This window comes from Elephas maximus, chromosome 19 (assembly GCF_024166365.1).
Source record: "Elephas maximus indicus isolate mEleMax1 chromosome 19, mEleMax1 primary haplotype, whole genome shotgun sequence".
NCBI classification, from domain to species: Eukaryota; Metazoa; Chordata; class Mammalia; order Proboscidea; family Elephantidae; genus Elephas; species Elephas maximus.
Window position 1 is genome coordinate 83370291 of NC_064837.1, and position 17013 is coordinate 83387303.

Here is a 17013-nt window from a genome sequence, read left to right on the forward strand (position 1 = left end):
ATCTCAGGGAGAGAAAGAACACTGTGACTTCCCCCGTTCCTCTGACGAAAGCGGTTAGAGGGAGAAAAGCGTCCTTTGCTTTCGCTTTCCCGCAATGAGCTCGGCAGATCTGCCCTTCGCGAAGGGCCGTTTTCCCCCGGAGAACTGCCTCGCCGTAGCCCGGTTCTGGAAGTGGAACCAGTATGCAGTGTTAGCGTTCAGCTATTGTGAAGGCTCGCTTTGGCCCAGGGCAAACGAAGCGCCGGGGGAAATCTTAGCAGAGCCCGGCGCCTTTCCACGGTTCAAAGCGTGGAACTGCAGACTCTTTTGCAAAGAAGAGAGCGCCCAGGCAACAGCAGCCCGCACGTTTCTCAGTGAAAGGGAGAACTCCCTGACTTCATCCGGTCCTCTGAGCAAAGCAGGCAGAGGGAGAGAAACTTTCTTTCCTTCCTCTTTCCTGCCACGAATTCCTCATTTGCTCTTGCAAACGCAGGGCTTCTTCGGAAAAACTACGCCGCGGTGCAGGGATCCTTCCAGAGGAACAACGACATTGTTTGAGCTGGAAGGGCTTGGCAGAGCAGCCGGGGAGAAAAGGCCTCTTGCTATTCTCTTTTCTTTCTGCCTGAATGCGGTCAATTCGCACTTGCCAAAGCAAGGTTTCCCAGCACAAACTACAAAGCAGCAGCTCTCTCCTGGCAGAGGAAGTGCCATGCAGTGTTGCCCTGGCGAGATAGTGTTGCTACAGTGAGGCCCAGGGAAAACACACTGCCTAGAGAAATCCTAGCAAAGCCCTGTGTTTCCCCACAGGAATGTATGTCACTTTCAGTTCTTTGCCAGCAACGGAGCTCAGAGGCAACGTCAGATTGTGTGTATCTCTGGGAGAGAAAGAACACTGTGACTTCCCCCGTTCCTCTGACGAAAGCGGTTAGAGGGAGAAAAGCGTCCTTTGCTTTCGCTTTCCCGCAATGAGCTCGGCAGATCTGCCCTTCGCGAAGGGCCGTTTTCCCCCGGAGAACTGCCTCGCCGTAGCCCGGTTCTGGAAGTGGAACGAGTATGCAGTGTTAGCGTTCAGCTATTGTGAAGGCTCGCTTTGGCCCAGGGCAAACGAAGCGCCGGGGGAAATCTTAGCAGAGCCCGGCGCCTTTCCACGGTTCAAAGCGTGGAACTGCAGACTCTTTTGCAAAGAAGAGAGCGCCCAGGCAACAGCAGCCCGCACGTTTCTCAGTGAAAGGGAGAACGCCCTGACTTCATCCAGTCCTCTGAGCAAAGCAGGCAGAGGGAGAGAAACTTTCTTTCCTTCCTCTTTCCTGCCACGAATTCCTCATTTGCTCGTGCAAACGCAGGGCTTCTTCGGAAAAACTACGCCGCGGTGCAGGGATCCTTCCAGAGGAGCAACGACATAGTTTGAGCTGGAAGGGCTTGGCAGAGCAGCCGGGGAGAAAAGGCCTCTTGCTATTCTCTTTTCTTTCTGCCTGAATGCGGTCAATTCGCACTTGCCAAAGCAAGGTTTCCCAGCACAAACTACAAAGCAGCAGCTCTCTCCTGGCGGAGGAAATCCCATGCAGTTCTGCCCTGGCGAGATCGTGTTGCTACAGTGAGGCCCAGGGAAAACACACTGCCTAGAGAAATCCTAGCAAAGCCCTGTGTTTCCCCACAGGAATGTATGTCACTTTCAGTTCTTTGCCAGCAACGGAGCTCAGAGGCAACGTCAGATTGTGTGTATCTCAGGGAGAGAAAGAACACTGTGACTTCCCCCGTTCCTCTGACGAAAGCGGTTAGAGGGAGAAAAGCGTCCTTTGCTTTCGCTTTCCCGCAATGAGCTCGGCAGATCTGCCCTTCGCGAAGGGCCGTTTTCCCCCGGAGAACTGCCTCGCCGTAGCCCGGTTCTGGAAGTGGAACGAGTATGCAGTGTTAGCGTTCAGCTATTGTGAAGGCTCGCTTTGGCCCAGGGCAAACGAAGCGCCGGGGGAAATCTTAGCAGAGCCCGGCGCCTTTCCACGGTTCAAAGCGTGGAACTGCAGACTCTTTTGCAAAGAAGAGAGCGCCCAGGCAACAGCAGCCCGCACGTTTCTCAGTGAAAGGGAGAACTCCCTGACTTCATCCGGTCCTCTGAGCAAAGCAGGCAGAGGGAGAGAAACTTTCTTTCCTTCCTCTTTCCTGCCACGAATTCCTCATTTGCTCTTGCAAACGCAGGGCTTCTTCGGAAAAACTACGCCGCGGTGCAGGGATCCTTCCAGAGGAGCAACGACATAGTTTGAGCTGGAAGGGCTTGGCAGAGCAGCCGGGGAGAAAAGGCCTCTTGCTATTCTCTTTTCTTTCTGCCTGAATGCGGTCAATTCGCACTTGCCAAAGCAAGGTTTCCCAGCACAAACTACAAAGCAGCAGCTCTCTCCTGGCGGAGGAAGTGCCATGCAGTGTTGCCCTGGCGAGATCGTGTTGCTACAGTGAGGCCCAGGGAAAACACACTGCCTAGAGAAATCCTAGCAAAGCCCTGTGTTTCCCCACAGGAATGTATGTCACTTTCAGTTCTTTGCCAGCAACGGAGCTCAGAGGCAACGTCAGATTGTGTGTATCTCAGGGAGAGAAAGAACACTGTGACTTCCCCCGTTCCTCTGACGAAAGCGGTTAGAGGGAGAAAAGCGTCCTTTGCTTTCGCTTTCCCGCAATGAGCTCGGCAGATCTGCCCTTCGCGAAGGGCCGTTTTCCCCCGGAGAACTGCCTCGCCGTAGCCCGGTTCTGGAAGTGGAACGAGTATGCAGTGTTAGCGTTCAGCTATTGTGAAGGCTCGCTTTGGCCCAGGGCAAACGAAGCGCCGGGGGAAATCTTAGCAGAGCCCGGCGCCTTTCCACGGTTCAAAGCGTGGAACTGCAGACTCTTTTGCAAAGAAGAGAGCGCCCAGGCAACAGCAGCCCGCACGTTTCTCAGTGAAAGGGAGAACTCCCTGACTTCATCCGGTCCTCTGAGCAAAGCAGGCAGAGGGAGAGAAACTTTCTTTCCTTCCTCTTTCCTGCCACGAATTCCTCATTTGCTCTTGCAAACGCAGGGCTTCTTCGGAAAAACTACGCCGCGGTGCAGGGATCCTTCCAGAGGAGCAACGACATAGTTTGAGCTGGAAGGGCTTGGCAGAGCAGCCGGGGAGAAGAGGCCTCTTGCTATTCTCTTTTCTTTCTGCCTGAATGCGGTCAATTCGCACTTGCCAAAGCAAGGTTTCCCAGCACAAACTACAAAGCAGCAGCTCTCTCCTGGCAGAGGAAATCCCATGCAGTTCTGCCCTTGCGAGATCGTGTTGCTACAGTGAGGCCCAGGGAAAACACACTGCCTAGAGAAATCCTAGCAAAGCCCTGTGTTTCCCCACAGGAATGTATGTCACTTTCAGTTCTTTGCCAGCAACGGAGCTCAGAGGCAACGTCAGATTGTGTGTATCTCAGGGAGAGAAAGAACACTGTGACTTCCCCCGTTCCTCTGACGAAAGCGGTTAGAGGGAGAAAAGCGTCCTTTGCTTTCGCTTTCCCGCAATGAGCTCGGCAGATCTGCCCTTCGCGAAGGGCCGTTTTCCCCCGGAGAACTGCCTCGCCGTAGCCCGGTTCTGGAAGTGGAACGAGTATGCAGTGTTAGCGTTCAGCTATTGTGAAGGCTCGCTTTGGCCCAGGGCAAACGAAGCGCCGGGGGAAATCTTAGCAGAGCCCGGCGCCTTTCCACGGTTCAAAGCGTGGAACTGCAGACTCTTTTGCAAAGAAGAGAGCGCCCAGGCAACAGCAGCCCGCACGTTTCTCAGTGAAAGGGAGAACTCCCTGACTTCATCCGGTCCTCTGAGCAAAGCAGGCAGAGGGAGAGAAACTTTCTTTCCTTCCTCTTTCCTGCCACGAATTCCTCATTTGCTCTTGCAAACGCAGGGCTTCTTCGGAAAAACTACGCCGCGGTGCAGGGATCCTTCCAGAGGAGCAACGACATAGTTTGAGCTGGAAGGGCTTGGCAGAGCAGCCGGGGAGAAGAGGCCTCTTGCTATTCTCTTTTCTTTCTGCCTGAATGCGGTCAATTCGCACTTGCCAAAGCAAGGTTTCCCAGCACAAACTACAAAGCAGCAGCTCTCTCCTGGCGGAGGAAATCCCATGCAGTTCTGCCCTGGCGAGATCGTGTTGCTACAGTGAGGCCCAGGGAAAACACACTGCCTAGAGAAATCCTAGCAAAGCCCTGTGTTTCCCCACAGGAATGTATGTCACTTTCAGTTCTTTGCCAGCAACGGAGCTCAGAGGCAACGTCAGATTGTGTGTATCTCAGGGAGAGAAAGAACACTGTGACTTCCCCCGTTCCTCTGACGAAAGCGGTTAGAGGGAGAAAAGCGTCCTTTGCTTTCGCTTTCCCGCAATGAGCTCGGCAGATCTGCCCTTCGCGAAGGGCCGTTTTCCCCCGGAGAACTGCCTCGCCGTAGCCCGGTTCTGGAAGTGGAACGAGTATGCAGTGTTAGCGTTCAGCTATTGTGAAGGCTCGCTTTGGCCCAGGGCAAACGAAGCGCCGGGGGAAATCTTAGCAGAGCCCGGCGCCTTTCCACGGTTCAAAGCGTGGAACTGCAGACTCTTTTGCAAAGAAGAGAGCGCCCAGGCAACAGCAGCCCGCACGTTTCTCAGTGAAAGGGAGAGCTCCCTGACTTCATCCGGTCCTCTGAGCAAAGCAGGCAGAGGGAGAGAAACTTTCTTTCCTTCCTCTTTCCTGCCACGAATTCCTCATTTGCTCTTGCAAACGCAGGGCTTCTTCGGAAAAACTACGCCGCGGTGCAGGGATCCTTCCAGAGGAACAACGACATTGTTTGAGCTGGAAGGGCTTGGCAGAGCAGCCGGGGAGAAAAGGCCTCTTGCTATTCTCTTTTCTTTCTGCCTGAATGCGGTCAATTCGCACTTGCCAAAGCAAGGTTTCCCAGCACAAACTCCAAAGCAGCAGCTCTCTCCTGGCAGAGGAAGTGCCATGCAGTGTTGCCCTGGCGAGATAGTGTTGCTACAGTGAGGCCCAGGGAAAACACACTGCCTAGAGAAATCCTAGCAAAGCCCTGTGTTTCCCCACAGGAATGTATGTCACTTTCAGTTCTTTGCCAGCAACGGAGCTCAGAGGCAACGTCAGATTGTGTGTATCTCTGGGAGAGAAAGAACACTGTGACTTCCCCCGTTCCTCTGACGAAAGCGGTTAGAGGGAGAAAAGCGTCCTTTGCTTTCGCTTTCCCGCAATGAGCTCGGCAGATCTGCCCTTCGCGAAGGGCCGTTTTCCCCCGGAGAACTGCCTCGCCGTAGCCCGGTTCTGGAAGTGGAACGAGTATGCAGTGTTAGCGTTCAGCTATTGTGAAGGCTCGCTTTGGCCCAGGGCAAACGAAGCGCCGGGGGAAATCTTAGCAGAGCCCGGCGCCTTTCCACGGTTCAAAGCGTGGAACTGCAGACTCTTTTGCAAAGAAGAGAGCGCCCAGGCAACAGCAGCCCGCACGTTTCTCAGTGAAAGGGAGAACGCCCTGACTTCATCCAGTCCTCTGAGCAAAGCAGGCAGAGGGAGAGAAACTTTCTTTCCTTCCTCTTTCCTGCCACGAATTCCTCATTTGCTCTTGCAAACGCAGGGCTTCTTCGGAATAACTACGCCGCGGTGCAGGGATCCTTCCAGAGGAGCAACGACATAGTTTGAGCTGGAAGGGCTTGGCAGAGCAGCCGGGGAGAAAAGGCCTCTTGCTATTCTCTTTTCTTTCTGCCTGAATGCGGTCAATTCGCACTTGCCAAAGCAAGGTTTCCCAGCACAAACTACAAAGCAGCAGCTCTCTCCTGGCGGAGGAAGTGCCATGCAGTGTTGCCCTGGCGAGATCGTGTTGCTACAGTGAGGCCCAGGGAAAACACACTGCCTAGAGAAATCCTAGCAAAGCCCTGTGTTTCCCCACAGGAATGTATGTCACTTTCAGTTCTTTGCCAGCAACGGAGCTCAGAGGCAACGTCAGATTGTGTGTATCTCAGGGAGAGAAAGAACACTGTGACTTCCCCCGTTCCTCTGACGAAAGCGGTTAGAGGGAGAAAAGCGTCCTTTGCTTTCGCTTTCCCGCAATGAGCTCGGCAGATCTGCCCTTCGCGAAGGGCCGTTTTCCCCCGGAGAACTGCCTCGCCGTAGCCCGGTTCTGGAAGTGGAACGAGTATGCAGTGTTAGCGTTCAGCTATTGTGAAGGCTCGCTTTGGCCCAGGGCAAACGAAGCGCCGGGGGAAATCTTAGCAGAGCCCGGCGCCTTTCCACGGTTCAAAGCGTGGAACTGCAGACTCTTTTGCAAAGAAGAGAGCGCCCAGGCAACAGCAGCCCGCACGTTTCTCAGTGAAAGGGAGAACTCCCTGACTTCATCCGGTCCTCTGAGCAAAGCAGGCAGAGGGAGAGAAACTTTCTTTCCTTCCTCTTTCCTGCCACGAATTCCTCATTTGCTCTTGCAAACGCAGGGCTTCTTCGGAAAAACTACGCCGCGGTGCAGGGATCCTTCCAGAGGAGCAACGACATAGTTTGAGCTGGAAGGGCTTGGCAGAGCAGCCGGGGAGAAGAGGCCTCTTGCTATTCTCTTTTCTTTCTGCCTGAATGCGGTCAATTCGCACTTGCCAAAGCAAGGTTTCCCAGCACAAACTACAAAGCAGCAGCTCTCTCCTGGCAGAGGAAATCCCATGCAGTTCTGCCCTTTCGAGATCGTGTTGCTACAGTGAGGCCCAGGGAAAACACACTGCCTAGAGAAATCCTAGCAAAGCCCTGTGTTTCCCCACAGGAATGTATGTCACTTTCAGTTCTTTGCCAGCAACGGAGCTCAGAGGCAACGTCAGATTGTGTGTATCTCAGGGAGAGAAAGAACACTGTGACTTCCCCCGTTCCTCTGACGAAAGCGGTTAGAGGGAGAAAAGCGTCCTTTGCTTTCGCTTTCCCGCAATGAGCTCGGCAGATCTGCCCTTCGCGAAGGGCCGTTTTCCCCCGGAGAACTGCCTCGCCGTAGCCCGGTTCTGGAAGTGGAACGAGTATGCAGTGTTAGCGTTCAGCTATTGTGAAGGCTCGCTTTGGCCCAGGGCAAACGAAGCGCCGGGGGAAATCTTAGCAGAGCCCGGCGCCTTTCCACGGTTCAAAGCGTGGAACTGCAGACTCTTTTGCAAAGAAGAGAGCGCCCAGGCAACAGCAGCCCGCACGTTTCTCAGTGAAAGGGAGAACTCCCTGACTTCATCCGGTCCTCTGAGCAAAGCAGGCAGAGGGAGAGAAACTTTCTTTCCTTCCTCTTTCCTGCCACGAATTCCTCATTTGCTCTTGCAAACGCAGGGCTTCTTCGGAAAAACTACGCCGCGGTGCAGGGATCCTTCCAGAGGAGCAACGACATAGTTTGAGCTGGAAGGGCTTGGCAGAGCAGCCGGGGAGAAGAGGCCTCTTGCTATTCTCTTTTCTTTCTGCCTGAATGCGGTCAATTCGCACTTGCCAAAGCAAGGTTTCCCAGCACAAACTACAAAGCAGCAGCTCTCTCCTGGCAGAGGAAATCCCATGCAGTTCTGCCCTTGCGAGATCGTGTTGCTACAGTGAGGCCCAGGGAAAACACACTGCCTAGAGAAATCCTAGCAAAGCCCTGTGTTTCCCCACAGGAATGTATGTCACTTTCAGTTCTTTGCCAGCAACGGAGCTCAGAGGCAACGTCAGATTGTGTGTATCTCAGGGAGAGAAAGAACACTGTGACTTCCCCCGTTCCTCTGACGAAAGCGGTTAGAGGGAGAAAAGCGTCCTTTGCTTTCGCTTTCCCGCAATGAGCTCGGCAGATCTGCCCTTCGCGAAGGGCCGTTTTCCCCCGGAGAACTGCCTCGCCGTAGCCCGGTTCTGGAAGTGGAACGAGTATGCAGTGTTAGCGTTCAGCTATTGTGAAGGCTCGCTTTGGCCCAGGGCAAACGAAGCGCCGGGGGAAATCTTAGCAGAGCCCGGCGCCTTTCCACGGTTCAAAGCGTGGAACTGCAGACTCTTTTGCAAAGAAGAGAGCGCCCAGGCAACAGCAGCCCGCACGTTTCTCAGTGAAAGGGAGAACTCCCTGACTTCATCCGGTCCTCTGAGCAAAGCAGGCAGAGGGAGAGAAACTTTCTTTCCTTCCTCTTTCCTGCCACGAATTCCTCATTTGCTCTTGCAAACGCAGGGCTTCTTCGGAAAAACTACGCCGCGGTGCAGGGATCCTTCCAGAGGAGCAACGACATAGTTTGAGCTGGAAGGGCTTGGCAGAGCAGCCGGGGAGAAGAGGCCTCTTGCTATTCTCTTTTCTTTCTGCCTGAATGCGGTCAATTCGCACTTGCCAAAGCAAGGTTTCCCAGCACAAACTACAAAGCAGCAGCTCTCTCCTGGCGGAGGAAATCCCATGCAGTTCTGCCCTGGCGAGATCGTGTTGCTACAGTGAGGCCCAGGGAAAACACACTGCCTAGAGAAATCCTAGCAAAGCCCTGTGTTTCCCCACAGGAATGTATGTCACTTTCAGTTCTTTGCCAGCAACGGAGCTCAGAGGCAACGTCAGATTGTGTGTATCTCAGGGAGAGAAAGAACACTGTGACTTCCCCCGTTCCTCTGACGAAAGCGGTTAGAGGGAGAAAAGCGTCCTTTGCTTTCGCTTTCCCGCAATGAGCTCGGCAGATCTGCCCTTCGCGAAGGGCCGTTTTCCCCCGGAGAACTGCCTCGCCGTAGCCCGGTTCTGGAAGTGGAACGAGTATGCAGTGTTAGCGTTCAGCTATTGTGAAGGCTCGCTTTGGCCCAGGGCAAACGAAGCGCCGGGGGAAATCTTAGCAGAGCCCGGCGCCTTTCCACGGTTCAAAGCGTGGAACTGCAGACTCTTTTGCAAAGAAGAGAGCGCCCAGGCAACAGCAGCCCGCACGTTTCTCAGTGAAAGGGAGAGCTCCCTGACTTCATCCGGTCCTCTGAGCAAAGCAGGCAGAGGGAGAGAAACTTTCTTTCCTTCCTCTTTCCTGCCACGAATTCCTCATTTGCTCTTGCAAACGCAGGGCTTCTTCGGAAAAACTACGCCGCGGTGCAGGGATCCTTCCAGAGGAACAACGACATTGTTTGAGCTGGAAGGGCTTGGCAGAGCAGCCGGGGAGAAAAGGCCTCTTGCTATTCTCTTTTCTTTCTGCCTGAATGCGGTCAATTCGCACTTGCCAAAGCAAGGTTTCCCAGCACAAACTCCAAAGCAGCAGCTCTCTCCTGGCAGAGGAAGTGCCATGCAGTGTTGCCCTGGCGAGATAGTGTTGCTACAGTGAGGCCCAGGGAAAACACACTGCCTAGAGAAATCCTAGCAAAGCCCTGTGTTTCCCCACAGGAATGTATGTCACTTTCAGTTCTTTGCCAGCAACGGAGCTCAGAGGCAACGTCAGATTGTGTGTATCTCTGGGAGAGAAAGAACACTGTGACTTCCCCCGTTCCTCTGACGAAAGCGGTTAGAGGGAGAAAAGCGTCCTTTGCTTTCGCTTTCCCGCAATGAGCTCGGCAGATCTGCCCTTCGCGAAGGGCCGTTTTCCCCCGGAGAACTGCCTCGCCGTAGCCCGGTTCTGGAAGTGGAACGAGTATGCAGTGTTAGCGTTCAGCTATTGTGAAGGCTCGCTTTGGCCCAGGGCAAACGAAGCGCCGGGGGAAATCTTAGCAGAGCCCGGCGCCTTTCCACGGTTCAAAGCGTGGAACTGCAGACTCTTTTGCAAAGAAGAGAGCGCCCAGGCAACAGCAGCCCGCACGTTTCTCAGTGAAAGGGAGAACGCCCTGACTTCATCCAGTCCTCTGAGCAAAGCAGGCAGAGGGAGAGAAACTTTCTTTCCTTCCTCTTTCCTGCCACGAATTCCTCATTTGCTCGTGCAAACGCAGGGCTTCTTCGGAAAAACTACGCCGCGGTGCAGGGATCCTTCCAGAGGAGCAACGACATAGTTTGAGCTGGAAGGGCTTGGCAGAGCAGCCGGGGAGAAAAGGCCTCTTGCTATTCTCTTTTCTTTCTGCCTGAATGCGGTCAATTCGCACTTGCCAAAGCAAGGTTTCCCAGCACAAACTACAAAGCAGCAGCTCTCTCCTGGCGGAGGAAATCCCATGCAGTTCTGCCCTTTCGAGATCGTGTTGCTACAGTGAGGCCCAGGGAAAACACACTGCCTAGAGAAATCCTAGCAAAGCCCTGTGTTTCCCCACAGGAATGTATGTCACTTTCAGTTCTTTGCCAGCAACGGAGCTCAGAGGCAACGTCAGATTGTGTGTATCTCAGGGAGAGAAAGAACACTGTGACTTCCCCCGTTCCTCTGACGAAAGCGGTTAGAGGGAGAAAAGCGTCCTTTGCTTTCGCTTTCCCGCAATGAGCTCGGCAGATCTGCCCTTCGCGAAGGGCCGTTTTCCCCCGGAGAACTGCCTCGCCGTAGCCCGGTTCTGGAAGTGGAACGAGTATGCAGTGTTAGCGTTCAGCTATTGTGAAGGCTCGCTTTGGCCCAGGGCAAACGAAGCGCCGGGGGAAATCTTAGCAGAGCCCGGCGCCTTTCCACGGTTCAAAGCGTGGAACTGCAGACTCTTTTGCAAAGAAGAGAGCGCCCAGGCAACAGCAGCCCGCACGTTTCTCAGTGAAAGGGAGAACTCCCTGACTTCATCCGGTCCTCTGAGCAAAGCAGGCAGAGGGAGAGAAACTTTCTTTCCTTCCTCTTTCCTGCCACGAATTCCTCATTTGCTCTTGCAAACGCAGGGCTTCTTCGGAATAACTACGCCGCGGTGCAGGGATCCTTCCAGAGGAGCAACGACATAGTTTGAGCTGGAAGGGCTTGGCAGAGCAGCCGGGGAGAAAAGGCCTCTTGCTATTCTCTTTTCTTTCTGCCTGAATGCGGTCAATTCGCACTTGCCAAAGCAAGGTTTCCCAGCACAAACTACAAAGCAGCAGCTCTCTCCTGGCGGAGGAAGTGCCATGCAGTGTTGCCCTGGCGAGATCGTGTTGCTACAGTGAGGCCCAGGGAAAACACACTGCCTAGAGAAATCCTAGCAAAGCCCTGTGTTTCCCCACAGGAATGTATGTCACTTTCAGTTCTTTGCCAGCAACGGAGCTCAGAGGCAACGTCAGATTGTGTGTATCTCAGGGAGAGAAAGAACACTGTGACTTCCCCCGTTCCTCTGACGAAAGCGGTTAGAGGGAGAAAAGCGTCCTTTGCTTTCGCTTTCCCGCAATGAGCTCGGCAGATCTGCCCTTCGCGAAGGGCCGTTTTCCCCCGGAGAACTGCCTCGCCGTAGCCCGGTTCTGGAAGTGGAACGAGTATGCAGTGTTAGCGTTCAGCTATTGTGAAGGCTCGCTTTGGCCCAGGGCAAACGAAGCGCCGGGGGAAATCTTAGCAGAGCCCGGCGCCTTTCCACGGTTCAAAGCGTGGAACTGCAGACTCTTTTGCAAAGAAGAGAGCGCCCAGGCAACAGCAGCCCGCACGTTTCTCAGTGAAAGGGAGAACTCCCTGACTTCATCCGGTCCTCTGAGCAAAGCAGGCAGAGGGAGAGAAACTTTCTTTCCTTCCTCTTTCCTGCCACGAATTCCTCATTTGCTCTTGCAAACGCAGGGCTTCTTCGGAAAAACTACGCCGCGGTGCAGGGATCCTTCCAGAGGAGCAACGACATAGTTTGAGCTGGAAGGGCTTGGCAGAGCAGCCGGGGAGAAGAGGCCTCTTGCTATTCTCTTTTCTTTCTGCCTGAATGCGGTCAATTCGCACTTGCCAAAGCAAGGTTTCCCAGCACAAACTACAAAGCAGCAGCTCTCTCCTGGCAGAGGAAATCCCATGCAGTTCTGCCCTTTCGAGATCGTGTTGCTACAGTGAGGCCCAGGGAAAACACACTGCCTAGAGAAATCCTAGCAAAGCCCTGTGTTTCCCCACAGGAATGTATGTCACTTTCAGTTCTTTGCCAGCAACGGAGCTCAGAGGCAACGTCAGATTGTGTGTATCTCAGGGAGAGAAAGAACACTGTGACTTCCCCCGTTCCTCTGACGAAAGCGGTTAGAGGGAGAAAAGCGTCCTTTGCTTTCGCTTTCCCGCAATGAGCTCGGCAGATCTGCCCTTCGCGAAGGGCCGTTTTCCCCCGGAGAACTGCCTCGCCGTAGCCCGGTTCTGGAAGTGGAACGAGTATGCAGTGTTAGCGTTCAGCTATTGTGAAGGCTCGCTTTGGCCCAGGGCAAACGAAGCGCCGGGGGAAATCTTAGCAGAGCCCGGCGCCTTTCCACGGTTCAAAGCGTGGAACTGCAGACTCTTTTGCAAAGAAGAGAGCGCCCAGGCAACAGCAGCCCGCACGTTTCTCAGTGAAAGGGAGAACTCCCTGACTTCATCCGGTCCTCTGAGCAAAGCAGGCAGAGGGAGAGAAACTTTCTTTCCTTCCTCTTTCCTGCCACGAATTCCTCATTTGCTCTTGCAAACGCAGGGCTTCTTCGGAAAAACTACGCCGCGGTGCAGGGATCCTTCCAGAGGAGCAACGACATAGTTTGAGCTGGAAGGGCTTGGCAGAGCAGCCGGGGAGAAGAGGCCTCTTGCTATTCTCTTTTCTTTCTGCCTGAATGCGGTCAATTCGCACTTGCCAAAGCAAGGTTTCCCAGCACAAACTACAAAGCAGCAGCTCTCTCCTGGCGGAGGAAATCCCATGCAGTTCTGCCCTGGCGAGATCGTGTTGCTACAGTGAGGCCCAGGGAAAACACACTGCCTAGAGAAATCCTAGCAAAGCCCTGTGTTTCCCCACAGGAATGTATGTCACTTTCAGTTCTTTGCCAGCAACGGAGCTCAGAGGCAACGTCAGATTGTGTGTATCTCAGGGAGAGAAAGAACACTGTGACTTCCCCCGTTCCTCTGACGAAAGCGGTTAGAGGGAGAAAAGCGTCCTTTGCTTTCGCTTTCCCGCAATGAGCTCGGCAGATCTGCCCTTCGCGAAGGGCCGTTTTCCCCCGGAGAACTGCCTCGCCGTAGCCCGGTTCTGGAAGTGGAACGAGTATGCAGTGTTAGCGTTCAGCTATTGTGAAGGCTCGCTTTGGCCCAGGGCAAACGAAGCGCCGGGGGAAATCTTAGCAGAGCCCGGCGCCTTTCCACGGTTCAAAGCGTGGAACTGCAGACTCTTTTGCAAAGAAGAGAGCGCCCAGGCAACAGCAGCCCGCACGTTTCTCAGTGAAAGGGAGAACTCCCTGACTTCATCCGGTCCTCTGAGCAAAGCAGGCAGAGGGAGAGAAACTTTCTTTCCTTCCTCTTTCCTGCCACGAATTCCTCATTTGCTCTTGCAAACGCAGGGCTTCTTCGGAAAAACTACGCCGCGGTGCAGGGATCCTTCCAGAGGAACAACGACATTGTTTGAGCTGGAAGGGCTTGGCAGAGCAGCCGGGGAGAAAAGGCCTCTTGCTATTCTCTTTTCTTTCTGCCTGAATGCGGTCAATTCGCACTTGCCAAAGCAAGGTTTCCCAGCACAAACTACAAAGCAGCAGCTCTCTCCTGGCAGAGGAAGTGCCATGCAGTGTTGCCCTGGCGAGATAGTGTTGCTACAGTGAGGCCCAGGGAAAACACACTGCCTAGAGAAATCCTAGCAAAGCCCTGTGTTTCCCCACAGGAATGTATGTCACTTTCAGTTCTTTGCCAGCAACGGAGCTCAGAGGCAACGTCAGATTGTGTGTATCTCTGGGAGAGAAAGAACACTGTGACTTCCCCCGTTCCTCTGACGAAAGCGGTTAGAGGGAGAAAAGCGTCCTTTGCTTTCGCTTTCCCGCAATGAGCTCGGCAGATCTGCCCTTCGCGAAGGGCCGTTTTCCCCCGGAGAACTGCCTCGCCGTAGCCCGGTTCTGGAAGTGGAACGAGTATGCAGTGTTAGCGTTCAGCTATTGTGAAGGCTCGCTTTGGCCCAGGGCAAACGAAGCGCCGGGGGAAATCTTAGCAGAGCCCGGCGCCTTTCCACGGTTCAAAGCGTGGAACTGCAGACTCTTTTGCAAAGAAGAGAGCGCCCAGGCAACAGCAGCCCGCACGTTTCTCAGTGAAAGGGAGAACGCCCTGACTTCATCCAGTCCTCTGAGCAAAGCAGGCAGAGGGAGAGAAACTTTCTTTCCTTCCTCTTTCCTGCCACGAATTCCTCATTTGCTCGTGCAAACGCAGGGCTTCTTCGGAAAAACTACGCCGCGGTGCAGGGATCCTTCCAGAGGAGCAACGACATAGTTTGAGCTGGAAGGGCTTGGCAGAGCAGCCGGGGAGAAAAGGCCTCTTGCTATTCTCTTTTCTTTCTGCCTGAATGCGGTCAATTCGCACTTGCCAAAGCAAGGTTTCCCAGCACAAACTACAAAGCAGCAGCTCTCTCCTGGCGGAGGAAATCCCATGCAGTTCTGCCCTTTCGAGATCGTGTTGCTACAGTGAGGCCCAGGGAAAACACACTGCCTAGAGAAATCCTAGCAAAGCCCTGTGTTTCCCCACAGGAATGCATGTCACTTTCAGTTCTTTGCCAGCAACGGAGCTCAGAGGCAACGTCAGATTGTGTGTATCTCAGGGAGAGAAAGAACACTGTGACTTCCCCCGTTCCTCTGACGAAAGCGGTTAGAGGGAGAAAAGCGTCCTTTGCTTTCGCTTTCCCGCAATGAGCTCGGCAGATCTGCCCTTCGCGAAGGGCCGTTTTCCCCCGGAGAACTGCCTCGCCGTAGCCCGGTTCTGGAAGTGGAACGAGTATGCAGTGTTAGCGTTCAGCTATTGTGAAGGCTCGCTTTGGCCCAGGGCAAACGAAGCGCCGGGGGAAATCTTAGCAGAGCCCGGCGCCTTTCCACGGTTCAAAGCGTGGAACTGCAGACTCTTTTGCAAAGAAGAGAGCGCCCAGGCAACAGCAGCCCGCACGTTTCTCAGTGAAAGGGAGAACGCCCTGACTTCATCCAGTCCTCTGAGCAAAGCAGGCAGAGGGAGAGAAACTTTCTTTCCTTCCTCTTTCCTGCCACGAATTCCTCATTTGCTCGTGCAAACGCAGGGCTTCTTCGGAAAAACTACGCCGCGGTGCAGGGTTCCTTCCAGAGGAGCAACGACATAGTTTGAGCTGGAAGGGCTTGGCAGAGCAGCCGGGGGGAAAAGGCCTCTTGCTATTCTCTTTTCTTTCTGCCTGAATGCGGTCAATTCGCACTTGCCAAAGCAAGGTTTCCCAGCACAAACTACAAAGCAGCAGCTCTCTCCTGGCAGAGGAAGTGCCATGCAGTGTTGCCCTTGCGAGATCGTGTTGCTACAGTGAGGCCCAGGGAAAACACACTGCCTAGAGAAATCCTAGCAAAGCCCTGTGTTTCCCCACAGGAATGCATGTCACTTTCAGTTCTTTGCCAGCAACGGAGCTCAGAGGCAACGTCAGATTGTGTGTATCTCAGGGAGAGAAAGAACACTGTGACTTCCCCCGTTCCTCTGACGAAAGCGGTTAGAGGGAGAAAAGCGTCCTTTGCTTTCGCTTTCCCGCAATGAGCTCGGCAGATCTGCCCTTCGCGAAGGGCCGTTTTCCCCCGGAGAACTGCCTCGCCGTAGCCCGGTTCTGGAAGTGGAACGAGTATGCAGTGTTAGCGTTCAGCTATTGTGAAGGCTCGCTTTGGCCCAGGGCAAACGAAGCGCCGGGGGAAATCTTAGCAGAGCCCGGCGCCTTTCCACGGTTCAAAGCGTGGAACTGCAGACTCTTTTGCAAAGAAGAGAGCGCCCAGGCAACAGCAGCCCGCACGTTTCTCAGTGAAAGGGAGAACTCCCTGACTTCATCCGGTCCTCTGAGCAAAGCAGGCAGAGGGAGAGAAACTTTCTTTCCTTCCTCTTTCCTGCCACGAATTCCTCATTTGCTCGTGCAAACGCAGGGCTTCTTCGGAAAAACTACGCCGCGGTGCAGGGATCCTTCCAGAGGAGCAACGACATAGTTTGAGCTGGAAGGGCTTGGCAGAGCAGCCGGGGAGAAAAGGCCTCTTGCTATTCTCTTTTCTTTCTGCCTGAATGCGGTCAATTCGCACTTGCCAAAGCAAGGTTTCCCAGCACAAACTACAAAGCAGCAGCTCTCTCCTGGCAGAGGAAATCCCATGCAGTTCTGCCCTGGCGAGATCGTGTTGCTACAGTGAGGCCCAGGGAAAACACACTGCCTAGAGAAATCCTAGCAAAGCCCTGTGTTTCCCCACAGGAATGTATGTCACTTTCAGTTCTTTGCCAGCAACGGAGCTCAGAGGCAACGTCAGATTGTGTGTATCTCAGGGAGAGAAAGAACACTGTGACTTCCCCCGTTCCTCTGACGAAAGCGGTTAGAGGGAGAAAAGCGTCCTTTGCTTTCGCTTTCCCGCAATGAGCTCGGCAGATCTGCCCTTCGCGAAGGGCCGTTTTCCCCCGGAGAACTGCCTCGCCGTAGCCCGGTTCTGGAAGTGGAACGAGTATGCAGTGTTAGCGTTCAGCTATTGTGAAGGCTCGCTTTGGCCCAGGGCAAACGAAGCGCCGGGGGAAATCTTAGCAGAGCCCGGCGCCTTTCCACGGTTCAAAGCGTGGAACTGCAGACTCTTTTGCAAAGAAGAGAGCGCCCAGGCAACAGCAGCCCGCACGTTTCTCAGTGAAAGGGAGAACGCCCTGACTTCATCCGGTCCTCTGAGCAAAGCAGGCAGAGGGAGAGAAACTTTCTTTCCTTCCTCTTTCCTGCCACGAATTCCTCATTTGCTCGTGCAAACGCAGGGCTTCTTCGGAAAAACTACGCCGCGGTGCAGGGTTCCTTCCAGAGGAGCAACGACATAGTTTGAGCTGGAAGGGCTTGGCAGAGCAGCCGGGGGGAAAAGGCCTCTTGCTATTCTCTTTTCTTTCTGCCTGAATGCGGTCAATTCGCACTTGCCAAAGCAAGGTTTCCCAGCACAAACTACAAAGCAGCAGCTCTCTCCTGGCAGAGGAAGTGCCATGCAGTGTTGCCCTTGCGAGATCGTGTTGCTACAGTGAGGCCCAGGGAAAACACACTGCCTAGAGAAATCCTAGCAAAGCCCTGTGTTTCCCCACAGGAATGCATGTCACTTTCAGTTCTTTGCCAGCAACGGAGCTCAGAGGCAACGTCAGATTGTGTGTATCTCAGGGAGAG